Source organism: Arachis duranensis, chromosome 1 (genome assembly GCF_000817695.3).
Source record: "Arachis duranensis cultivar V14167 chromosome 1, aradu.V14167.gnm2.J7QH, whole genome shotgun sequence".
Taxonomy (NCBI): domain Eukaryota; kingdom Viridiplantae; phylum Streptophyta; class Magnoliopsida; order Fabales; family Fabaceae; genus Arachis; species Arachis duranensis.
The window spans coordinates 16,339,666-16,360,600 of NC_029772.3; the positions used below are offsets into that span (position 1 = coordinate 16,339,666).

Consider the following 20,935-nt stretch of genomic DNA (forward strand, 5'->3'; position numbering starts at 1 on the left):
ACCCACTTCTACATCAACCCAGAGCTCTTCCAGTGGCTAGAAATGGTGTTCCTAGAATTATAGAGGCATTCTCATCTTCTCCTGTATCAAGAATCACAAAGTCTGCTGGAAGGAAGAACTTATCCACTTTGACTAAGATATTCTCCACTAATCCATATGCAAGCTTCATAGATTTATCTGCCATCTGCAATGCTATCTTTGTGGGTTGTGCCTTTTGTATTTGCAGTTTCTTCATCACAGATAGGGGCATTAGATTTATGCTTGCCCCTAGATCACATAGGGCTTTCTCAAAGGTTGTGCTCTCAATGGTGCATGGAATTTGAAAGCTCCCTGGATCTGGCATCTTCCTTGGCAAGTTATTCTGAATGACAGCACTACATTCCTTAGTCATGACTACTGTCTCATCTCCCTTTAAACGTTTTTTCTTTGACAACAGCTCCTTCATGAATTTGGCATAGATAGGCATTTGCTCCAAAACCTCAGCAAAAAGAATATTGATTTGTAACTTTCTGAAGATTTCTAAGAACTTTGAAAACTGCTTGTCCTTGGTCTCCTTTTGAAGTCTCTGAGGATATGGCATCTTAGGCTTGTACTCAGGAGCCTTTGGCAGTGTAGGATAAGTGTCAAGAGAGTCTAGGAATGGATTGTCCGCACGCTTTGGAGGGGCGTGCTCAACTTCTTCCTTCTTCTCCTCTGGAGCATCCTTTTCAACTAGCTCTTCATTGACCTTGGTCTCAGAATCAACTACTTTACCACTCCTTAATTGAATAGCCTTGCAATCTTCTCTTGGGTTCACCACTGTATCACCTTGAAATGTGCTTGTGGACCTCTCAAGTATTTGTTTGCTCAGTTGGCCCACTAGCACCTCTAAATTTCTAATGGAGGCTCTGGTTTCCTGCATAACTTGTGCTTTTGTACTTGCCACTTGTCCACTTATCACGGAGATAGCCTTGCATTCCTCTCTTGGATTTGGAATTGTGTTACTAGGAAGGCTATTAGTGGTCCTCTGATCAATTTCATTAACTCTGGTGGCTATTTAACCCATTTGAATCTCCAGGTTCTTGATGGATACTCTGGTTTCCTGTCTAAAACCTGTCAATATTGCTTCCAGATCATTGTTCTATTGGAAACCACCCTGAGAATTATTGTTGAAGTTTTGAGGTCTCTGAGGTTGATCCCTCAATCCAAAATTTGGGTGATTCCTCCATCCCTGGTTGTATGTCTTAGAATATGGATCATTGTTGGGATTCCTAGGACCACTCCCCATGTAATTCACCTGTTCAAAAGAGGGTTGAGCATAATCATAATTATCATTTTGCATAAAGTTACCTGCCCTGTCATAGGAGACTTTCTGTGGTGGATTTTGGGTGTTGATAGCTGAGACTTGCATGCCACCCATATGTTGAGTAAGTAGATTTATTTGCTGAGACATCAGCTTGTTCTGAGCAAAAAGAGCATTAATAGCATCTACTTCCAACACGCCTCTCTTCTGAGGGGTTTCAGAGTTCACAGGATTCCTGTTAGAGGAATATAAATATTGGCTGCTTGCAACCAATTCAATCAGCTCAATAGTCTCCTCCGGTGTCTTCTTCTTGTGCAATGAACCTCCTGCAGAATTGTCTAAGCACATTTTGGACATTTCACCCAAGCCTTCATAAAATATGTCTATTTGTGTCCATTTGGAGAACATGTCTGGAAGGCATTGCCTAGTTAGTAGCTTGTATCTCTCCCAAGCTTCATACAGAGTTTCACCATCCTTCTGTCTGAAGGTTTGAACCTCCATCCTAAGCTTAGTCAGCTTCTTTGGTGGGAAAAATTTTGTGAGAAACTCAGTAACCACCTTGTTCCAAGTATCCAAACTGTCCTTTGGTTGAGAATCTAGCCATAGTTTTGCTCCATCCCTCAGAGCAAACGGGAAGAGCATGAGTTTGCACACCTCTGGGTTTACTCCATTTGTTTTCACGATGTCACAAATTTGCAGAAAACTAGAAATAAACTGATTTGGGTCTTCGTGGGGAAGACCATGATACTGACAGTTTTATTGCACCAGGGTGACCAGTTGAGGCTTCAACTCAAAGTTGTTCGCAGCAATAAGGGGCACCACAATGCTTTTTCCATAAAGATCCACAGTAGGGGTAGAATAAGAGCCAAGCACTCTCCTTTGTTGATCATCCCCATTCGGATTTGCCATATTGATATTAGCATTATTATTGGGATCCATAGTGGATTCTGTAACCTTGTAAAGTCTTGCTTGTTGTAAACACCGCCTGAAAGTCCTTTCAAGTTCAGGATCAAAGTCTAAGAGATGTTTTTGTCTCTGTTCCTACGCATAAACAACCAGAAAACAAGAAAGAATGGGAATCTCTACGTCAGAGTGCAGAGAATTCCCAGTGAGGTAACCTGTGTAAAGAGATAAAAATATTGAATAAAATAAATAGAAGGAAAATAATAAATAGGTAACACCAAACTTAATTTCAGAAATTAAAAAATATTGGTGCTATATTTTTTTAAAAAAAATTTCAAAAATATTATATATATATATATTTTAAATAAAAGAAAAAAGAAAACGAAAAAGGGGGGAAGGGGTACTGGACGGAAAAGAAGAAAAAAAATTGGTTAACAACGTAAAGAAAAATTTTATGTTAATTTTTTTTTGAAAAATAATAAAACAATATTTAAATAAAAATTAAAACTAAAACGCCTAATCTAAGCAATCAAATAACTGGTAGTTGTTAATCACAGTCAATCCCCGGCAACGGCGCCAAAAACTTGATGCAGAATTTATAACCCACACTTACTAACTGGCAAGTGCACCAGGTCGTACCAAGTAATACCTTACGTGAGTAAGGGTCGATCCCACGAGGATTGATAGATTAAGCAACAATAGTATTTGATAGAATTAGTTAGGCAAGCAGAAAAGAATGTTTTGGTGTTCAAAAAGCATTAGACACAGACAAATAAATAAGTTGGGAATAATATAATGAGAAGATAGTTAAGGTTTCAGAGTTATCTATTTTTCCGGATTAATTTTTATTACTAACTAATTTAATCATGCAAGATATAATTTCATGGCAAACTATATGTGACTAGACCCTAATTCTTTAGACCTTCCTAGTCTCCTCTAAAATTCATTAACTGCCAATTCCTTGGTCAATTAATTCCAATTAGGGGATAAAAATCAATTTTCAGTTTATACGCCACAAAAATTCTAATTACCCAAAAATAAGGAGATTATATGTCACGTATCCCATTAAATCCAAATAATTAAAATTTAGGATAATATGTTTCCAACCTGTTGTTCAAGTAAAAAGCTTTTCCAAGTTTTACAAGAACTCAATTGGAACATGGATCATACTTCCGTTCCACCCAATATTCATTAAATTAAGAGCGAAAACAATTATTGAAATATAAATCAAAACATGAATAAATTAGAAAGATCAAACGAATTAATCTATTACAAATAGACAGAGCTCCTAACCTTAACAATGAAGGATTAATTGCTCATGGTTCAGAGAAGAAAAATAAGGGTTCTGGTAACAACCTTGTACCTGTCTAAATGTACAGAGTTTCTATTTATTACTAATCCTAATAGGTTTAAAAATTTCTATTTATTACTAATCCTAATAGATTAAAAAATCAAAAATTAAAATTAATATCTTTTTCTAAAAGATAAGATTTGAATTTAAATTCAAATTAATTAACAGATTTTCAGTTTATGGGTGGGGACCACTTGAATTGTCCATTCTGCAGCTTCTAATATGTATTTTCTGGGCCGGAAATTGGGTCAAAAACAGTCCAAAAATCGTAACTAGCGTCATTTGTATTTTTGCAGATCGCGCATGTGACGCGTCCGCGTCATCCACGCGTTCGCGTCATTTGTGCAGATTCCAGTCCACGTGTTCGCATCAGGCACGCGATCGTGTCATTGCAATTTCTCCATTCCGCGTGGTCGCGTGAGCCATGCGCCCGCGTCGGTCTTTGCTGGTCATCTCTTTGGTTTCTTCTTTTTCTCTGCAGAAACTTCATCAAATCCCTCCGAATGCTGCTTCAAATAAATAAAATTGCACAAAACTCAAAATAGCATCCATAGTGGCTAAAATATAATTAATTCTAAATTAAACTCAACAATTTAGATGCAAATTCACTAGGAAAAGATAGATAAGATGCTCACGCATCACAACACCAAACTTAAACTGTTGCTTGTCCTCAAGCAACCAAAACTAATATAGGCTTAGGATGTGAATTTGCATGAGAATGAGAGTTCGATTAAGATCATGTCTCTTTTTATAGTGGGGTTTATAACTGTAATCCTGAATAGGTTTGGCATCTCACTCTCCTTTGAATCAGAAGAATGTTAATGTCATTTCCAAATTAGAATCCGGGTAATATTATGAATTCTCTGATCTTTTGTAATTCAGTTTAATCCTTGAACACAACAAATTTACTTTAATTTATTTTTCCTTGGTGCTTTGCACCTTGAGCCTAGCCGTGACTTTAAATGTTTTGTCTCAAGGATTACTTGACACAGAAACACCACAAGCACTTAACTGGGGAACTCTCTTTGAGTTCTGATTTTTCTTTCAGTTACTCCCAGACAGTGGTGCTCAAACCCTTTGGCATACTCTGTTAAATGTAATTGATCTCGACTCTAGGTGTTCTATCTCAAGGATTACTTGACACAATCACACCACAAGCATATGACTAGGGAAACAACTCTTTGAGCTTTTAATCATGTCTGACCTCCCTAGTCATTGATGCTCAGAGCCTTGGACCTTGCTTTTATTTTATTTTATTTATTTTTTTCGCTGTTTTTTTTTGCTTCAAGGATTAAATTTTTTATTTATTTCAGAGAAGGCATAATAATTCTCTAAATTTCTGTTCCTTATACATCCACATCCCTTGATTCAAATTCAAATATGCACTGTTCATATCATGCATTCAAAAATCACAAAAAATACCACCACATTTAAGTAAATAAGACTATTCTTAGAATTAAACTCAATTTCTCATGCAATACATCACTTTTTTTTCTTTTCTTTTTAGATTCAAGTTCAGTGAGTGGTACATGAAACATCTTTTCAGCATTAAAGAAATTAAAAAAAAAACTAGTCCTAGAATCTTAACTAATAAAAGATCATGCAACAAACAAAGCAAAATAGTAGAAAGCCAGAACATAACATAGAAAAAAGAGGGATGGAATAAAAATGAAAGGAACTCAACCACCTTAGTTATCCTAGCGGTTGCTTTATTCTTCAGGTTGTGCTCCTCCGTGAAGATGATTCGCCTCTCTTTTGGTGCCATGGGAATAAACAGAAAATTTCTAAGCAAAGCGTCAACACTGCTCCAGCCCCAAACACTAATCAGGTACAATGTGTTAGCTTTAAAAATTGACTTGTCCTAAACAATATTTCTTTACTCTATGTTTGAGAATTGAGGTACAATGGCTGTGTTGTGTACTAATTAGGTTTATATGTTGCTTGCTTGAGAATGATTGTGTTATGTACAATGGCTGTGTTTGAGAATTGTCTTTTGCTACTTGCTTTCTATAATATATTGAATTTTGTCACAGAGCAAAGCCAGAAAAACTCAGAAGAAACTACCAAAAAATCGGAGAGAAGAAATTTCAGTTACACAATCTCCACTATGATAGAAGACCAAACGTAGTTTCGGATTTTTCATAAAATAGATTTTCGTTGCAAGTATAGTCCAAACCCAACCATTGATCATCAATCAAATTATAATCCTAAAGATGTCACAATTCAAATCAAATATAAACCGAGAGTATTTCGACTCCCGGGTCATTCTCCCAAGGAACGAATGCCAAAGAGTGCGTACAATTTTAGTTGTGAGAATCAAAGGGGTGTTTTCAGTGATGAAAGCAAACAAAATAAAGGAATTAAAGAACAAGACAAAAATTACAATTAATAAACTAATAAAGGAATGAAAGAACTAAGTATGTAATATAAACAAGTAATGCTATAAAGTGATGGAAAATGGTTTAAAACATAAATGAAACCTTGACTTGAGCTGAGTTATGGAATCCCTTCTTTGCCATAACCATAACTATGATAATTATGATGGATTAATCTCACTAAGTCAACCCTTAACATTATCAATGTCAAGTGAGCATAATTGTTATTAATCCACAAATCCTAGTTAACTTACCAAATTAATTGGTAAAAAGCTAGCGTTAGTGGAAATAATTACAACTAACAACCCAAGAATTATCACTAAATGTTGGACATTATGGCTCTAGTAATCCATAAACTCATTTTCCCCAAGTCAAGGGGTGAAATTACCCCATAATCAAAATTGACATTTCATCAAACATATAGTGGGCATAAACATAAAACATGAGAAAATTGGGAAAATGATAAAAACTATGAACTATAAATGATCAAAATCAATATATATATATATCAACAAAAGAAAGTAAAATATATGAAAGTGTAGAACAAATAGTGCAATAAAAGGAAAATGAAGGAAATACTTACAATGAAAATTGCTAGAATCCAAAATCAAACTTAAAGTGTAAAATTCTACAAACCCTAATTAAAACCCTAAGAGAGAATTTTTTATACTACCCCAATCCTACTTCTACTATGTGTTTTCCTATTCTAAGATGGCTCCCCTTTGTTATGTGTTGACATGCCTTTAATATAGCCTCTCAAACCAGCCTTCAGCACTTCAGAAATAGGCCTAGAGACCCCCAAAACCGCGCAGCACGTGACTTTTTAATGGAGGCATACGCTGGTACCTGTGCGTACGCACACTTTGCTGAATGTTCTCCTGTGCGTACACAGGTGCTTGTGTGCACTGGTGCACGAAATTGTGATCACACTTTTCACCACTCCGCACAACTAACCAGCAAGTGCACTGGGTCGTCCAAGTAATACCTTACGTGAGTAAGGGTCGATCCCATGGATTTTGTCGGCTTGAAGCAAGCTATGGTCATCTTGTAAATCTCAGTCAGGTGGATTCAAATGGTTATGAGGTTTTGATAATTAAAAGATAAATAAAATGGAAAATAACATAGATATACTTATGTAATTCATTGGTGTGAATTTCAGATAAGTGTGTGGAGATGCTTTGTTGCTCCTGAACCTCTGTTTTCCTATTGTCTTCATCCAATCATGCGTCCTCCCTTCCATGGCAAGCTGTATAATCCTCTCAGTGAAAATGGTCCGGCTACGGTCTCTGTACGGCTAATCAACTGTCGGATTTCTCGTCTCAGATGAAAAATACCAGGCACAGGTACCGCAGGGCAAATCATTTGTCGGTTTTCACTAGTCAGAATAAGATCCATTGATTTTTTTGCACACTGTCACTGCGCCCAACATTCGTGAGTTTGAAGCTCCTCACAGTCATCCCTTCCCAGATCCTATTCGGAATACCATAGACAAGGTTTAGACTTTCCGGATCTCAGGAATGCTGTTTAGTGTTATATCCTATACCACGAAGATCCTAATCTCATATTCAGATGCTCTGTTGTCAGGAGAGACGATGTGAATCGTTGATTAGAGACCCAAGAGAATATACTCCGGCTGTCGTCCAATGACTACGTTGAACATCATGTATACCGCTTTGTGGTTGTCAGGCACGCAGATCTTGGCTAAGTGAGTACTGAAGATAGAAGGTGATTGTCACGGGTCACCCCTTCAGTCTGACTTAATTGAATTAAGTACAAGAGTATATCTTGGAGAAGAAGTAGGCCTGAATTGAATGAAAAACCGTAGTACTTGCATTAATTCATGAAGAACAGTAGAGCTCTTTGCCTTAATCTATCAGGTGTAGAAACTCCACCGTTGAAAATACATAAGAACAAAATGGTCTAGGCATGGCCGAACGGCCAGCCTCCAAAAAAGGTTCGAAGAACTCCCAAAAGTTCAAAGACATCAAATACAATAGTAGAAAGTGCTATTTATACTAAACTAGTAAACTAGGTTTACAGAAAATGAGTAACTAAGTGCAGATAGTGCAAAAATCCACTTTTGGGTGTGTGCTTGGGCTGAGCTTTGAATCTTTCACGTGCATAGGCCATCCTTGGAGTTAAACGCCAGCTTGGGTGCCAATTTGGGCGTTTAACTCCAGTTCTGGTGCTAGTTCTGGCATTTTACGCCAGAAAATGGTCTCTGATCGGCATTTGAACGCCAGTTTGGCCCATCAAATCTCAAGAAAAGTATGGAATATTATACATTTCTGGAAAGCCCAAGATGTCTACTTTCCAACGCAATTAAGAGCGCGCCAATTTGGTTTCTGTAACTCCATAAAATCCACTTTGAGTGCAGGAGGGTCAGAATCCAACAACATCTGTAGTCCTTTCTCAGCCTCTGAATCAAATTTTTGCTCAGGTCCCTCAATTTCCGCTAGAAAATACATGAAATCACAGAAAAACACACAAACTCATAGTAAAGTCCAAAAATGTAAATTTTTCATAAAAACTAATAAAAATATACTAAAAAGTGACTAAAACATACTAGAAACTACCTAAAAACAATGCCAAAAAACTTATAAATTATCCGCTCATCACAACACCAAACTTAAATTGTTGCTTGTCCCCAAGCAACTAAAAACAAAATAGGATAAAAAAAAGAGAATATACAATAAATCCCAAAATATCAATGAAGCTTAGTTCTAATTAGATGAGCGGGACTTGTAGCTTTTTGCTTCTGAACAGTTTTGGCATCTCACTTTATCCTTTGAAATTCAGAATGATTGGCATCTATAGGAACTCAGAATTAAGATAGTGTTACTGATTCTCCTAGTTCAGTTTGTTAATTCTTGAACACAACTACTTATGAGTCTTGGCCATGACCCTAAGCATCTTGTTTTTCAGTATTACCACCGGATACATAAATGTCACAGACACATAACTGGGTGAACCTTTTCAGATTGTGACTCAGCTTTGCTAGAGTCCCCAGTTAGAGGTGTCCAGAATTCTTAAGCACACTCTTTTTGCTTTGGATCACGACTTTAACCACTCAGTCTCATGCTTTTCACTTGGACCTTCATGACACAAGCACATGGTTAGGGACAACTTGATTTAGCTGCTTAGGCAAGGATTTTATTTCTCTGGGCCCTCCTATCCACTGATGCTCAAAGCCTTGGATCCTCTTTACACTTGCCTTTTAGTTTAAAAGGTTACTGGCTTTTTGCTCTTTCCTTTTGGTTTAAAGATCTATTGGCTTTTTCTACTTACTTTTTTTCCTTTTTCTTTCTCTTTTTTTGCCTATATTTTTTTTCACAAGCTATGTATTTTTCACTGTTTTTTCTTACTTCAAGAATAAATTTTATGATTTTTCTGATTATCAATAACATTTTTCTTTTTTCGTCATTCTTTCAAGAGCTAACAATTTTAACATTCATAAACTTCGCTATAAAAGATATGCACTATTCAAGCATTCATTCAGAAAACAAAAAGTATTGCCACCACATCAAAATAATTAAACTAATTTCAAGATAGAATTCGAAATTCATGTATTTCTTGTTCTTTTGAAATTAGAAACATTTTTCATTTAAGAAATGTGAAGGATTCATGGGACATTCATAGCTTTAAGGCATAGACACTAGACACTAATTATCATGTAATAAAGACACAAACATAGACAAAACATAAAGCATAAAAATAAAAAAATAGAAAAACAAATAACAAGGAAATTAAAGAACGGGTCCACCTTAGTGATGGCGGCTAGTTCTTCCTCTTGAAGATCTTATGGAGTGCTTTAGCTCCTCAATATCTCTTCCTTGCCTTTGTTGCTCCTCTCTAATTTCATGGAGGATAATGGAGTGCTCTTGGTGCTCCATCCTTAGTTGCTCCATGTTGGAACTCAAATCTCCTAAAGAGGTGTTGAGTTGCTCCCAATAGTTTTGTGGAGGAAAATGCATCCCTTGAGGCATCTCAGGGATTTCTTGGTGAGGAATCTCCTCATGCTTTTGTTGAGGTCCATGAGTGGGCTCTCTTGTTTGCTCTATCCTCTTTTTAGTGATGGGCTTTTGAGATGAATCCCTCTATCTCTCATGACTCAGAGTTGGAAGCAACTGCCTTTCCTTTCCTCTTTCTAGAGGTTTCTCTGGCCTTAGGTGCCATTAATGGTTATGGAAAAAAAGCAATACTTTTTTTCCATACCAAACTTAAAAGGTTTGCTTGTCCTTGAGCAAAAGAATAAAAAAAAGGAGGAGGAGATAGAGGGGGTGAGTGGTTCGGCCAAGGAAAGTTTTAGGTGGTTATAATGTGTGAAAGTGAAGGAGTGATAAGGGTTATTTATAGGGTAAGGGAGATAGGGAATTCGTGTGAGAAGGGGTGGGTTTGGGAGGGGAATGGTTTTGAATTTGAATGGTGAGGTAAGTGGGGTTTATTTTGGGAAATAGTGGATGGATGTGAGTTGTGGAGAGATTATGGGGAAGAGGGTAGGATTTGATAGGTGAATGGTGTTTGGGGAAGAGTGTGAAGAAGGGAGAGAGTGAGTTGGAGTAGGTAGGGATCCTGTGGGGTCCACAAATCCTGAGGTGTCAAGGATTTCTCATCCCTGCGCCTTTCTGGCATTTAAACGCCTTCTGTGAGGCATTTCTAGCGTTGAACGCCAGGCTGCTGCCCATTTTTGGTGTTAAACGCCAGTCTGGCTATCAGTTCTGGTGTTTAATGCCCATAATGCTGCCAGACTGGACGTTAAATGCCCATTCTGTTACCCTTACTGGCATTTAACGCCAGCCAGACACCAGACACCCTTTTCTGGCGTTAAACGCCAGTCTGTGTGCCATTTCTGGCATTTAACGCCCAGAATGGTGCCAGACTGGGCGTTAAATGCCCACTTTGCTAGCCTTACTAGTGTTTGAACGCCAGTAAGCTCGTCCTCCAGGGTGTGCTATTTTTTATGCTGTTTTTTATTCCTGCTTTAATTCTGTAGTTGTTTTTGTGACTTCATATGACCATCAACTTAAAGAAGACATATATTAACAATGGAAAATAAAATAAAAGAGTAATTAATATAGATAAATAACATTGGGTTGCCTCCCTATAAGCGTTTCTTTATTGTCAATAGCTTGACAGTGAGCTCTTACAGAGCTTCACAGATGCTCAGAGCATGATTGTGGCCTCCTAACACCAAACTTAGAGTTTGAGTATGGGGGCTCTGCTTGACTCTATATTGAGAGAAGCTTTTCATGCTTCCTCTCCATGGTTATAGAGGAAGATCCTTCAACCTTGAACACAAGGTAGTCCTCATTCAGTTGCAGGACTAATTCTCCCCTGTCCACATCAATCACAGCTAGCAGGAATGTAAAGGCCTTCAACCTTCACTAAGATATCCTCTACAAGTCCATAAGCCTATTTCATTGATTTGTATGCCATCTAGTGAGATTCTTGCAGCTTGTACCTCAAAGATCCCTAGTTTCTCCATTACAGAGAGTGGCATGAGGTTGATACCTGACCCCAGGTCACACAGAGCCTTTTCAAAGGTCATGGTGCCTATGGTGCAAGGTATTAAGAACTTTCCGGGATCCGATTTCTTTTGAGGCAATGTCTGCTGAATCCATGTATTCAGTTCATTGATGAGCAATGGAGGTTCCTCCTCCCAAGTCTCATTACCAAATAACTTGGCATTCAACTTCATGATTGCTCCCAGATACTGAGCAACTTGCTCTTCAACAATGTCTTCACCCTCTTCAGAGGAAGAATATTCATCAGAGCTCATGAATGGAAACAGTAAGTTCAGTGAAATCTCTATGGTCTCTGTATGAGCCTCAGATTCCTTTGGTTCCTCAATAGAGAACTCCTTATTGGTCAGTGGACGTCCCTTGAGGTCTTCCTCACTGGGAATCACTGCCTTTTCACTCTCTCCAGGTTCGGCCACTTTGGATGTGGTTATGGCCTTGCACTCTCTTTTGGAATTCTCTTCTGTATTGCTTGGGAGAGTACTAGGAGGAGTTTCGGTAACTCTTTTACTCAGCTGATCCACTTGTCACTCCAAATTTTTGATGGAGAATCTTGTTTCATTCATAAAACTGAGAGTGGTTTTAGATAGATCAGAGACTATGTTTGCTAAGCTAGAGAGGCTCTGCTCAAAATTCTCTGTCTGTTGCTGAGAAGATGATGGAAAAGGCTTGCTATTGCCAAACCTATTTCTCTCACCATTATTATTATTGAAGCCTTGTTGAGGCTTCTGTTGATCCTTCCATGAGAAATTTGGATAATTTCTCCATGAAAGATTATAGGTGTTTCCAAAGGATTCTCCCATGTAATTCACCTCTTCCATTGTAGGATTCTCAAGGGCATAAGCTTCTCCTTCAGAGGAGGCTTCTTTAGCACTATCGGATGCAGCTTGCAATCCAGTCAGATTCCGAGAAATCATATTAACTTGCTGAGTCAATATTTTGTTCTGAGCCAATATGGCATTCAGAGTATCGATCTCAAGAACTCCTTTCTTCTGAGTCATCCCATTATTCACAGGATTTCTTTCAGAAGTGTACATGAACTGGTTATTTGCAACCATCTCAATGAGTTCCTAGGCTTCTGCATGGGTTTTCAGATGAAGGGATCCACCAGCAGAATGGTCCAATGACATCTTAGACAATTCAGACAGACCATCATAGAATATACATATGATGCTCCATTCTGGAAGCATATCAGAAGGACACCTTTTGGTTAATTGCTGTATCTTTCCCAAGCTTCATAGAGGGATTCACCTTCCTTCTGTTTGAAGGTTTGGACTTCCACTCTAAGCTTGCTCATCTTTTGAGGTGGAAAGAATTTGGTCAAGAAAGTATTGACCAACTTGTCCTAAGAGTTCAGGCTTTCTCTAGGTTGTGAGTCCAACCATGTTCTAGCTCTGTCTCTTACAGCAAAGGGGAAAAGCGTAAGTCTGTAGACCTCGGGATTAACCCCATTGGTCTTAACAGTATCACAGATTTGCAAGAATTTAGCTAAGAATTGATGAGGATCTTCCGATGGAAGTCCATGAAACTTGCAATTCTGCTGCATTAGAGAAACTAATTGAGACTTAAGCTCAAAGTTGTTTGCTCCAATGGCAGAAATTGAGATGCTTCTTCCATAAAAGTTGGAAGTTGGTGCAGTATAGTCACCAAGCATCTTCCTACATCTCTAGCATTGTTGTTGGGTTCGACTGCCATGTCTGTTTCTTTTTCAAAATTCTCTGTAAGGTCCTCTCCGGAGTGTTGTGCTTTAGCTTCTCTTAGCTTCTTCTTCTTCAGAGTCCTTTCAGGTTCAGGATCAGCTTCAACAAGAATGTTTTTATCCCTGTTTCTGCTCATATGAAAAAGAAGATAACAAAAGGGAGAAATGGAATCCTCTATGTCACAGTATAGAGATTCCTTGATGTGTCAAAGGAAAAGGAGTAGAAGAATGAGAAGAGAGAGGAGGTGAGTTCAAAAATTTTTTAGATGAGTGGAGGAGGAATGTTAGCAATTAAATAAAATAAATAGAAAGAGATGAGAGAGAAAGAGTTTTCGAAAATTTTAAAAGAAATAACATAAAATTAGAATTTAAAACAATTAGTTAATTAAAAAAATTTTTGAAAAAGGGGTTAGTGATTTTCGAAAATTGGAAGTGGAAAAGTGGTTAGGGGGTTTTGAAAAAAGATAAGAAATAGTAATTAGTTGAAAAAGATTTGAAAATAACTTTGAAAAGATAAGAAGTTAGGAAAAGATTTTGAAATCAAAATTTAAAAAGATATGATTGAAAAAGATTGATTGAAAAAGATATGATTTTAAGAAGATATGATTGAAAAGATATGATTGAAGAAAATTTGATTTTTAAAAAGATATGATTGAAAAGATCTGGTTGAAAAGGATTTGATTTTTTTTTAAAAAAAATATGGTTGAAAAGAAAATTAAAAAGGGAATTAAAAAATTTGATTTTTAAAATTGATGACTTGACTAACAAGAAACTAAAAGATATGATTCTAGAATTCAAAGATTGAACATTTCTTAACAAGAAAGTAACAAACTTGAATTTTTGAATCAAAACATTAATTGTTAGCAAGGATTTTTGAAAATGTGGAAAGATAAGAATTTAAAATTATGATTTAAAACATGAAAATTTGAAAAAATTTTGATTTGAAACGAAATTACCTCCTCTGTGTCATCCTGGCGTTAAACGCCCAGGATGCTATCCATTCTGGCGTTTAACGCCAGAATGCTACCTCTTTGGGCGTTTAACGCACACACCAGAATTCCTTCCTTACTGGGCGTTTTTCTAAACGCCCAGCTTTTTCTCTATGATTCCTCTACTGTATGTTCTGAATCTTCATTTATCTGTATTATTTACTTGAAAATAGATATTTTTATTTTTGAATTTTTAATGAAGAGAGAGAAAAACAACAAAACGAAATAAAACATAAAAATGCAAGATTAAAACAAGTAATGCATGCAAGGACACTTTGAATATCAAGATGAACACCAAGAACACTTTGAAGATCATGATGAACATCAAGGACATATTTTTGAAAATTTTTAAGAAAAGAAAGATATGTAAGACACCAAACTTAGAAATTTTTAATGTTTAGACACTATGGATTTGAAAATGCATATGAAAAACAGGAAAAGACACAAAATAGGAGAATTTAAAGATCAGAACAAGGAAAATCATCAAGAACAACTTGAAGATCAATGAAGAACACAATGCATGAATTTTTTTTCGAAAACTTGAGAAAATTTGAAAACATGCAATTGACACCAAACTTAGGATTTGACACTAGACTCAAACAAGAAACACAATTTTTTTTTGTTTTTATGATTTAATTAAATTTTTTTGTATTTTTCGAAAATAAAACTAAAATTACCCCATCTAAGCAACAAGATGAACCGTCAGTTGTCCAAACTCGAACAATCCCCGGCAACGGCGTCAAAAACTTGGTGCACGAAATTATGATCACACTTTTCACAACTCCGCACAACTAACCAGCAAGTGCATTGGGTCGTCCAAGTAATTCCTTACGTGAGTAAGGGTCGATCCCACGGAGATTGTCGGCTTGAAGCAAGCTATGGTCATCTTGTAAATCTCAGTCAGGCAGATTCAAATGGTTATGAGGTTTTGATAATTAAAAGATAAAAAAAACGGAAAATAACATAGATATACTTATGTAATTCATTGGTGTGAATTTCAGATAAGCGTGTGGAGATGCTTTGTTGCTTCTGAACCTCTGTTTTCCTATTGTCTTCATCCAATCATGCGTCCTCCCTTCCATGGCAAGCTGTATGATCCTCTCAGTGAAAATGGTCCGGCTACGGTCTCTGTACGGCTAATCAACTGTCGGATTTCTCGTCTCGGATGAAAAATACCAGGCACAACTACCGTAGGGCAAATAATCTGTCGGTTCTCACTAGCGTCGGAATAAGATCCATTGATTCTTTTGCACACTGTCACTGCGCTCAACATTCGTGAGTTTGAAGCTCCTCACAGTCATCCCTTCCCAGATCCTATTCGGAATACCATAGACAAGGTTTAGACTTTCCGGATCTCAGGAATGCTGTTTAGTGTTCTAGCCTATACCACGAAGATCCTAATCTCATATTCAGATGCTCTGTTGTCAGGAGAGACGATGTGAATCGTTGATTAGAGACCCAAGAGAATATACTCCGGCTGTCGTCCAATGACTACGTTGAACATCATGTAGACCGCTTTGTGGTTGTCAGGCACGCGGATCTTGGCTAAGCGAGTACTGAAGATAGAAGGTGATTGTCACGGGTCACCCCTTCAGTCTGACTTAATTGAATTAAATACAAGAGTATATCTTGGAGAAGAAGTAGGCGTGAATTGAATGAATAACTGTAGTACTTGCATTAATTCATGAAGAACAGCAGAGCTCCTCGCCTTAATCTATGAGGTGTAGAAACTCCACCGTTGAAAATACATAAGAACAAAATGGTCTAGGCATGGCCGAACGGCCAGCCTCCAAAAAGAGTTCGAAGAACTCCCAAAAGGTCAAAGACATCGAATACAATAGTAGAAAGTGCTATTTATACTAAACTAGTAAACTAAGTTTACAGAAAATGAGTAACTAAGTGCAGATAGTGCAGAAATCCACTTCCGGGGCCCACTTGGTGTATGCTTGGGCTGAGCTTTGAAGCTTTCACGTGCATAGGCCATCCTTGGAGTTAAACGCCAGCTTGGGTGCCAGTTTGGGCGTTTAACTTCAGTTCTGGTGCCAGTTCTGGCGTTTTACGCCAGAAAAAGGGTCTCTGGTGAGAGTTTGGACGCCAGTTTGGGCCATCAAATCTCGAGCAAAGTATGGAATATTATACATTGCTAGAAAGCACAAGATGTCTACTTTCCAACGCAATTAAGAGCGTGCTAATTGGGCTTCTGTAACTTCAGAAAACGCACTTTAAGTGCAGGAGGGTTAGAATCCAACAACATCTGCAGTCCTTTCTCAGCCTCTGAATAAGATTTTTGCTCAGGTCCCTCAATTTCAGCCAGAAAATACCTAAAATCACAGAAAAACACAAAAACTCATAGTAAAGTCCAAAAATGTGAATTTTTCATAAAAACTAATAAAAATATACTAAAAAGTGACTAAAACATACTAGAAACTACCTAAAAACAATGGCAAAAAGCGTATAAATTATCCACTCATTATGCACGTACACATGCTAAATTCCTTTTCGTGCGTACGCACGCATGCTTGTGCACATGCACGCATGGCTGTGTGCTTTCTCCTTGTTTTCTTCATGTTTTCTCCCTTTGTACATGCTTCCTTCCACTTTTACATATCCATTCTTACCTCTTTGACCTGAAATCACTCAACAAACATATCACAGCATCGAATGGAATAAAAGTAGGATTAAATTGCTCAATTTAAGCACAAAAAATGCATGTTTTCACAATTAAGCTCAATTTAGAGAGAAAACACAAAAGTATGCTATATAGGTGAATAAATGTGGGTTTATATGATGAAATCCACTCAAATCAATCCAAAATTTATCATCAAATATGGATGCATCACACCACCAGCTGAGAAGGTACTTTTTTCCTATTGTTTAAAAAAATAAAACCTGTTTCATCCAAGAAATTATTAGATCTCAATCCCTTACAATTTTCATTCATATAACTGTTAAACCTACATTGTTACAGGCTGCAGGAGAAAACTCCAATGACAACCCTACAACCTTTAGGGAGAAGCATCAGATTGTTAGGCCTCCAGCTCTATGATTCGTGCCTCCACCCATACCAGCACCGGGGCCAGCCTTATGGTTCAAATCTCAACCTTCCCAAGCGCCAAACCTGATGCCTCACAGCTCCAATCAAATGACTCAATAGCTGGGAAGACTACTCCAGGAACCAGTCATGATGCAATTTCTGAAGAGACAATGGCAGCTGCAAATTCAACTACTACATCATGACTTTTGAAATTTGAGCCAACACACGGCTACAGGCCTCCAAGACTCAGGCCTCCTAAGCAGGGGTGACACTTATAATAGGGATTTAGATATGTGATACTGAGATATGTGATACTGTTATTTTGGTATTTGAGACTTTAGTTTGAAGGATACAATTATGTCAACAAATGTCTTGCTGTTCTTTTGGTATTTTGGTATTTACAAATGTGTAAGTTTTGATTAGGGCCATGTTGCCTCTGCAATGATATTATCATTGTGAATATCTGAATTACATGTTTCTTGACAATATGAATATAATGGTATGAATTGCTATGCTTTACAAGGTTTACTTCAATCTATGTTACATGCACAAATATTTGCTGCTCTAATTTGCATTAAGTTCAGGAAACAAACTTTAAACAGTCATTATAATAATTCATATTCATATAACTTACATCCACAATGTTTACATATCCAATCTTATCTTGCCACACAGTTCTTAGATACCCTAAAATTATTCATTAGGTTGCATATATAGTTGTCTTAAATAAACAGGCAACCATAACCCCAATCAAAAATGCAAAAATACTACAACCTAACCCCAAGCATTTACTTTCACCCATTTTTTCCTGCTCTTTCCCAATTGATTTTCTAATCTAATCAACCTAATTTCTAGCTCTTCCACTTTGTCATCCACCGTATCACTAAGGCCTTTAAATCGATGATGGTTCTGCGATAATACCCCCTTTGATATTGTCTTCGAAACATGCTCATTCTACATAATCATCTAGCCATACAAAAAGCAAGCAATATCCTTCAGCAGTCTACATATAGACAAATTCAAAAAGGTTAAAACCATGAACAGACCTGGAACTAAGTATAGAATCGAACACATTCAACACAAAATTTTCCTCGTACATACCTTGAATTTAGGGCAACGTAAGAATAACTAATCCGGATTACTTTTGGTCCCAAACATGAACAGAACAGCATCAGACCCGCAACAGCATTTTGGGGAGACCCATCTCTTCTTCCTTCTACCTACAATACTCTCATTAGAGTTCATGCTATAACTCCAACTATCACCAGCTCGCAGGTTAGAGGATGCGCAACTTTTTCCACTTCCAACCATGGTCCCCTAGGGTTTTCTTATTGTTTAGACTATGAATACTTTGTGCAAAGGTTGGGGAACGAAAAGATGAAGTAAACTTTTGCTCCTTCTTAACCTAGCAACGACGTCGTTTATGAATGTGACAGGGGGGACAAATCGACCCCTGTCCATTTACTCTAATCCAGGTTGGCACTTAACTTTGGACTAACTGCCAGATCAACGCCGGTAAGTGCCACATTAGACTTTTTAGTCAACTATGGACGGAGGATACATGGGAGGGGGCGCGATGAGTTATTTTATGCATAGACAAGGACCTGCGTGGGTTAATTTTTTGGTGAGGGATTGCCTTATCCTATTTTGAAATGGATAGGGACCGGGTTGGGTGTTTACTTAAAAAAATACTAAAGAAAGAAAAAATGCTCACTGGATTGACCACAATACACAGGACCCAAAGCTTTCTAGCAGAGGAGTAGGAGAGGCAGACAACCAGCCCAAGCACGACGACGACAGAGAAAAGGACGGTCACAACAAACCAGGATATGCAGAGGCGACAGATGGTGAGACAAAGGTAAGAAGTACGAGTGGATGAAGACAGAAAAAAAAAGAAGAAACGGATGCCCACACCTATGACAATGACAGTAATGAACCAAAGGATGACGAGAGACTGGAAGGAGGAGGGAAGTGAGACTCAGTCGAAGAGACTGAGAAATTGGGGGAGGATGAGGCCAGTAGGGAGGGAGGGAGGAATCGTTTGACTTACAGGATAAATAGCAAAACGCAACATTATTTTTTGAGTTTGGAGAAAGATTAACAAAAAACACAAACCTTGATCCGGTCTGAATTTTAAAAACCAACCGGGTTGAAGTGGGTCAAAGTTGGTCTATTGCATCTGCATGTCTGGTCTAATTGGTGGCTCAACCTGGTTTAAGATCCGAATGACCGTCCAACCGATCAAGTTGAGCTCAGTTTGATAATACTGCTTTTAGGACAAATATAACTAATAGATGGATCTTTCTATTTTTTTCAATTATTTTGTAAATTGTGATTTCTTATTTTATAATTTTTAAATGGGATTAAAAATATTATATAAAAAAATGTTGAATAATAAAACATCATACTTTACAAAATAATTGAAAAAAATTAAGAAAATTTATTTTCAATAATACTTGATAATAATTTTTTGCCTATAAATATGGATAATAATCGTGTTGCATCATATCTGTATATTCGATCTAAATAAATACAAATGGATATTTTAGATAAATTATTAAATTTTATGAATTTAACCTTCTTTATGATTGCTTAGAATTTGCAATTTGATGACTTTAATTAGTCAAAATTATGGTGTAAAAGCTAAAATTATTCCTTATGTATAAAAATGTGTTTGCTAGACTTCCTAGTTCCTATTAATATCATAGTTATCAGAATCAAACCGGTAATTGATCCGATCATATAACTGAGTTATTGGGTTATTAGTTTAATTAATAAGTCACAATTTGAACTGCCTATAATAACTATGAGCAGATATAAAGTATATAAAAAAATGTGTGGCAATCAAATATGTTGATATCATATATATAATTATTAGTGTTATATATATCGAAAAGTTATTTGACTTGGTGACAACATGATATTATTAAAGTTTTTTCTTTTTCTAGCTCTTTCTTTTTGGAGGCTTTTCATAGTTGATATCCTACGGTGTTCCACATGTTGTGCGTTTACTGGTGGAGGTGCGGATTCAACAGTTAATCGCTTTTGGTTCGATACGAACCGTTTGATTTTTAACGAATTTGACTACTGTTGACCGAATTAATTAAAGGAACGGTCCAAATAACAAACCAAACTGACTAGACTCTCAGTTCACTGATTATTTGGTCGAATCGGCCGATCCGGTATAATTTTGATAACTATGATTGATATATGGCATTTTGTATTTATGTTTGGTATAGCAATTTTGCAGGAAGTGATAGACGCAGTAAATTAGTTTTTAGTGGAACCCTCCATTAAAAAAAAATAAGATTATTAAATATAAATATTGGCTAATGTCTTTCGTAAAAAATGAATTATATTGAGTAAACACCCAATTCGGTCCCTATTCATTTTAAAATAGGACAAGGCGACTATAAACTCCGTAAAATTAGCGAATAATTAATTAACAAATCAAATTTTAATAAAGAAAATTAAAAATGTAAATTTTATAGTAAAATAAGATAGAGCTAATTAAAATAAGAATTTTGATACTAATTTTAAAATAAAATATAAAAATTAACCTTTTAAAAATAATAGAAAACGACTAAACATAACCCACAAAACCCCACCGCCACCCTTTTCTCTCTCACTCTCTGACTCTGTCGCCAAAAACTATGATTTTGAAAATCGAGTCGAAATTGTCGGTCGAACAGATTTAACCGAAATCTAGTCTCTTATTTATAACTGTTAGAAAGAGCACCATTTAAAGCCTGGTCAAAAACAGACGGTTGGACCGGATTGGTA

The 20,935-nt window shown here is 36.9% G+C and overlaps 1 non-coding gene across 1 annotated transcript; it reads left to right on the forward strand.

Moving 5' to 3' along the window:
* The first annotated feature begins 12,614 nt into the window (after nucleotides 1-12,614).
* Nucleotides 12,615-12,721, forward strand: LOC127743028 (small nucleolar RNA R71). Its single transcript, XR_008004352.1, has one exon. It is a non-coding gene; the product is annotated as a small nucleolar RNA R71 (small nucleolar RNA).
* Nucleotides 12,722-20,935: the final 8,214 nt, after the last annotated feature.